Here is a 6393-nt window from a genome sequence, read left to right as displayed (position 1 = left end):
CAAAATTCAAATCTTTATGTACAAGCCTCCTAGCTGAGACCTGCTAGCAATGCATGCAATCTGAACATTAGAATCCCTGTTAGTGTTCTTCAAAGCGAGTGCCACACACAGAGCATCCGTTCGAAAGGTAATTACTCCAGTACAGTACTAACAGCAGTACATGCACCGTTAACGTGTTCTCTTCATATTAAAAAATACATAGTACCCTTATAATCCAAAGGAGAAAATTACCTGATTCTAACACGGTGGATTGTGAAACTACATGGAGCTTATAGAAACACAGTATTGATTGTTACATTAGCTCAGTGGGTTGCTATTTCTACATATTAAGCTGATGGTCAATATTTGCCAATGTATTTAGCACATCAGAGTTCATGGGAGCAGGAGTTAGCATACAATGAAGGACTCAAATAGACTAATACCAAATCCATTTATTTAGGAAGTGTTTTGAGCAAAGTTTAAAGAGTCAAAAAATCAAACAATGTACATACCACAAAGATCCAGCTTTCCCTGCAAAAATTCAGAAGAAGCCACTTTCTTTGGATGTGCAAGTTGTTTATCTAGACCAGGGGCGGCCAAACTCTGGCTCGTGAGTCCTTTTTCAGTTGAAGTGTGGCTCTCTGAGCTCCCCGTGTCCCCCCCCCCTCCGATTCTCTGCCTACCAGATAGTTTTGGGGAGCTCGGGGCAAGGGGGGGCTAGGGGCTTCAGCCTGAGACCTCCCAACCCAGCAGAAGCCCCTAACCCCGCCACAGGGCTGAAGCCCCGAGCCCTGGCAGGCGTGGCCCGGCTCTCGAACTTCTGAAGATTGTTGTATGTGGCTCAGAGGGTCAGTATGTTTGGCCACCCCTGCTCTAGACTCTTGAAGATTATCTCCAGGTAGCCCTTAGCTAGCTTCCCAGGGGAAACTTGCAGCTATACAGAAAAGGGCACCTTCCCTTTCTTTTGTTTCTTTTAAATCTTCATCTTTTTTTTTTAAACCCTAGTTACACGATTTTTAAAAAGCACAGACTGTGCTACTAAAATCTACACAGAAAATAACCGCTGGGTTTTTTTTTTTGGAAAAGCAACAGTTGAATCCTTTTTTTTTTTTTTAGACTATGTTGCAGGCAAATTCCTGATAGAGTGGATTGATTGATTTATAGCAACTTTTTTTTAAAGTACTTGATAACAACTCTCTAAGGAATTGCATGAGCTTTAACAGAAAGAAAGAAAGAAAGAAAGAAAGAAAGAAAGAAAGAAAGAAAGGGGTCGAGGGAGCAATGCAATGTCCAGAATTGAAGAGCAATTAAAATTTTGCTTTAAAAAAAATCATCCCCAGCTGTTTCAGCCCCCTCCCTCCACTTCTGCAGAGTGCAAACAGCATTGGTAGCCCAGAATCAGACCCACGGCTTTGTGCCCAGAGAAGTCGCCCACTCTCTCCCCAGATCCAATACCCCTGAGCCCAGGATTCCCAGTTCGGGTTCCCTCGTGTGTCCCAATCACATGCCTGGCCACTGTTTTGAAGCAGACCCAGAAGTCGCTGCTGCTACTTGTGACATTCTATCCCTTGTGGGAGACGGAGTCCTGGAACCCCATATTCCTCATTTTTGTATAATCATGATCTCACATATAAAGCAGGCCTTGTAAGGTGTCAGGGGAAAGGTTATGACCTGCTGAAAGTCATTTCTCTATCCATAGATGTGTATCATTAATGCACGTGAAGTTACGAGAATTGTGTTGTATGGTGGTCACTAAAACATGCTGGAAGTTGTGGAATCAGCCAGACATTAGCTCTCCACAGGCAACAGCAAGGAAAGTAACCAACGCCTGGGCGGGTGTCAAACAACCATCACCAGCCATTGTCCAGCAAGGGAGCTATGATGCAGCGACTCACCTGCATGAGGCCACACCAGGGGAATTGCTCAACCTTGCCCGGAGACTCAGCAATGCCCCCCTGACATGCCTGGATTTGTGTTTACCAAGCACATGAACTGAGGGTATAAAACAGACACAATGGCCACATGCTGGGTCTTTCTCCTTCACCCACTACGCTGCAAGCAACAAGGACACTCTGAAGCCAACTGAGTTGACTGGCCCAGATTTCAAGGGTGAAATCTGTATACTATGGACTGCAACATCCAGTGGGGTGAGAAAAATTGCTTAGTCTAGTTGTTGCTCAGTCTAATAGGGTTGACAGTTTAGATTGTGGGCTTATATTTTATTCTTTTGGTAACTAACTCTGACTTTTTGCCTATCACTTAATATCTATCTTTTGTAGTCAATAACTTTGTTTTACTGTTTATCTTCACCAGTGAGCTTGTATGAAGTGTGTGGCAAATCTGTCCAGGTTTTGCAAAGGCTGGTGTATCCACTTTCCATTGATGAAGTGGTGAACCAATTAATAAATCTGCATTGCTCGTCTTGAGCAGTGCGCAATGGTATATTCCTGAGGTACAAGGCTGGGAGCTGGAGGGGATTTGGCTCTGGTGACTTTCTCTGTGAGATTCATGAGTGGCTCTGGGAGCGTTCATGCAACAGAACTGGGTGTGGGGCTCCGCATGCGGTGGTGCTGAGCAGGGGCTGTGGGAGGTCCCTGGTCCCGCAGATTCGGCGGCACGCCTGCAGGAGGTCCGCCAAAGCCGCGGGATCAGCGGACCCTCCGCAGGCCTGCCGCCGAAGACAACCTGCCTGCCGCCCTCACGGCGACCGGCAGAGCACCCCCCGTGGCTTGCCGCCCCAGGCACGCACTTGGCGTGTTGGTGCCTGGAGCCACCCCTGGTGCTGAGTGATCACAGCACCTGGAGGGGGTTGCTGCTTGTCACTAGCAAAACAGAGACAGCCCAGGCTGGAGGGTTAAGGGGGCACAGTGGTCCCACAGTCCCAGACTGCACCCCAGGGATCCCATCACACCTAACCCACTTGGGGTTGCAGCTGCGCTAAGCACGGCCCAGGCAGCTCAGCCGCTTGTCTCCTGGTCCCTCTGTTACTACCCTGAACTCCCAGCCACTTCGCAGCCATTCACAACTTCAAGCCTCTGCTCTCACTGGTTCCTTCTCAGTGAGGGGCCCGGGAGAGATCATACCGATCCTGGCAATGCAGCACCGCCAGGGAGAGGAGGATGGGAGGATGTTATGCAAAAATCAGAGGGCAGGGTGCGGTGCAGCGGCCCCGCGAGTCCTGGGGTGGGGTGGGATGGGGGCCTGCCTGGCGCTGAGCCCTACCTGCTGCGGAGAGAGGTGCCCCACCGCTGCCACCTCGCCATGAGCTGGGGTGGTCGGTGCTCCCCGCCGCGCAGTTCCCCTCCAGATGCTCAGCCCCGGCTGGCCCCCTACCGCCCCCTCCACGGCAGCTGTTCTCGGTTCCCGCCATCGCTGAGGATATGCACTTTAGGAAAGATGTGGACAAATCGGAGAGATTCCAGAGAAGAGCAACAAAACTGCTAAAAGGTTTGGAAATCCTGAGCTATGAGGAAAGTGAAAAATTGGACATGTTTTTTCTTGAGAAAAGAAGACAGCGGAGCTGATAACAGTCTTCAGATACGTTAAGGGCTGATATAAAGTGGACGAGGATCAAGTCATCACTGAAGGTAGGACAAATAGTAATGGGCTTAATCTGCAGCAAGGGAGATTTAGTTTAAATATTAGGAAAAACTTTCTGATTATTAGGGTAGCTAAGCCCTGGAATAGGCTGTTACCTGGAGTGCCTGGGGCAGCCCTGACTGAAAATACGAAAGTCAGCGCAGGCTGCAAAAGGGAGAGCAGACACTTCCAAAACTGGTGGTTAACAGTAAAGATAAACTCACCGATCAGTCACAAACTGTGCTCCTGACTCCCCACACTGGTTATCAAGGAGCTGGAAAAGGAATCCTACAGCCCGCTACGTTGCATTCCCGTTCTCTGGCTCCCAATTAGCACATGGGTCCGGTGAAGTAAGTTGTTATTTAAAACTCTGTTCACTTATACAAAATGTTCATTACCAGGTCAGTATTAGTTTGGAACTTACCCAAAATACCACGCTGGCAGCCGGTCCTTTAGTGTTTAAAACTAAAAGTTTATTATAAAGAAAAAAAATAGAAAGACCAAGAAGAGAGTGTTAAATGATAAAGCGCTCAGATATATACAGCGACTTCAGAGTCCACATAGCAGGTTCTGAGCAGTACTGGTGAGTTTGCTGACTTGAAAGTCCCTCTGGAACAGATCCCCAGCTTGGATGGGTCGTTCAGTCCTTTGTTCAGAGCTTCGTTTGTAGAAAAGTTACTCCAGAGGGAAGAAGCAGGAATGGAGACAAAATGGAGAAGATGCAGCTGCCCTTTATATTCCTTTTGCCATGCGGCTGGTACTTCCTTTCTCCCAAACACAAGCTGCCCAGCACGTGGCATGGAAAAGCTTTAGAGTTCTCTGTCCACCAGCCTGCCCCACGTGCCTTGCTGGCTCCTAAGCTGTATCCCCTAGTTCCTGCCAATGGGGTCACTGTCGGGCTGATGACCCGTGATGGGCCATCGAACAGGCTTGGCAGTGCTGATGCCAATCTGTCTGGGGGTGTCACCCAGAACCACAGCACAAGTCTGGAAATACAGATACACCCTACAGACCTATAACACACAGTACAAAGGCGATACAAACATAAACAAGATGATCATACTTGACAAATCATAACATTTTCACAGATACCTTACATGGCCTATCTGGTCAGATTCCCTGCAGTTTTATAATATCAGTATCACTAATATTATAAATGGTCTCCCCTCTTCCATACAGCGTCACATAGGCTTCCAAGGGAGGTATCTGTATATCCGATCTTTGGGTTACACCAATACCTGTCTGGGATGGTCTTAGTTTACTTGGTCCTGCCTTGGTGCAGGTGGCTGCAGTCGATGACCTCTTGAGGCCTCTTCCAGCCCAACGTTTCTATGATTCCATCTTTCACAGAATTAGAGCTGAGAACTGAACCCCAGAGTCCTGCCACCAGAAGTCCTAATTTAAACACAAGAGGTGACATCCTGGCCCCATTGAAGTTTTGTCTCCCGATGGGAGTTTTGTCTCTGGGTTCAACGGAGCCGGGAATTCACCAAGAAAGCACTGCACCTTCTTATACATCACCATAAATTGATTAAAATGTCATGTTATTTATTTGAGGGAACAGTTCCGGGATATGACAAATGCTTATTTATAGATGTGAGGACAGATCCTCAGCTGGTGTAAACTGTCCTAACTCCACTGAAGTCAATGGACCTGTGAAAATGTATGCCTGTGGAGGATCTGCTTGTTCCCTGTATTGTAAAGCATTGCAAGGAATGCTACTTAAGAGCAGAATGGGGAATACGAAATGTGGATTCTATTTCCAACTCAGATCCTGACTCCCTGTGAGATGTTGTGCCTCAGGTTCTTCATCTGTGAAATGGGATTAATGATACTCCCCTACCTTTGTAAAGTGCTTTAAGATCCTCGGATAAGGATCTTTCTAGATGCATAATTTTTAATATTACAAATGGACTATTTAAAGAAGATAGTTTATTTTAAAAATTGCCTTGAAATTAATTTGAAATGAACGAGACTGACTTTATAAATGAGACTTGTATCTTATACTGATGTAATAAGCATTTTGAAAAAAGTGGGTACCAACATTACTCTGGTGTTCTGGCAGAATTCTGACGTAGGTCCTACATTCTGCCCTCTCACACTGTGCCTGTAATTTCAATTGGATATAGAATTCTTCTGCATTTCCTGCCCTGAAGTGTGATATTCTCTGCTCAACAGCTGCCTCCGTCCTCTGCAGAAATGGCTGTATTTCTGTGTGGGCATGCTTCCAGCTGAAAGGAACTATACTTAAGGTACTAGTCCTGTTTTGTTATTATTATTATTGCTGTTTCATATTCGGTTTTCAAAATGGCATAAGTAGAAAGATGCAGTGTAGTTGTAGCCATGGGGGTCCCAGGATATTAGAGAGCTAAGATGGGGGTGATAATCTCTCTTATTGGGCCAACTTCTGTTGGCGAGAGAGACAAGCTGTGTGTGGCTGGAAAACTAGTGTCTCTCACTAACAGAAGTTGGTCCCATAAAAGATATTACCTCCCCCCACCTTGTCTCTCTGATAAGTAGAGAGGAGTAGTATAGAATAATTACTTTTTAAAATGTTTTATATCATTTGGAGCGGGGGAACCCATTATTTTAAAATGTTGTTTTAAATAAATTGCTTTCGGGAGAAGATCTGGGATGCCAGGATTGCCAGCATCTAACCAGAAATGAATGTTCAAAGCAGAACAGACCCTGTTGCATTCAGTTCTGAGCCCTTATTACCAGAAAGATATTGACAAACTGGATGGAGCTGGTAGAAGAGCAATACAGAAGTGGCCAGGGAGCTGGGGAGAATGATTTAGAACAGTGGTTTTCTGGTCCACACACTATGTCTAAGAT

This window comes from Mauremys reevesii, linkage group 17 (genome assembly GCF_016161935.1).
Source record: "Mauremys reevesii isolate NIE-2019 linkage group 17, ASM1616193v1, whole genome shotgun sequence".
NCBI lineage: Eukaryota > Metazoa > Chordata > Testudines > Geoemydidae > Mauremys > Mauremys reevesii.
This window is presented reverse-complemented; position numbering follows the sequence as displayed.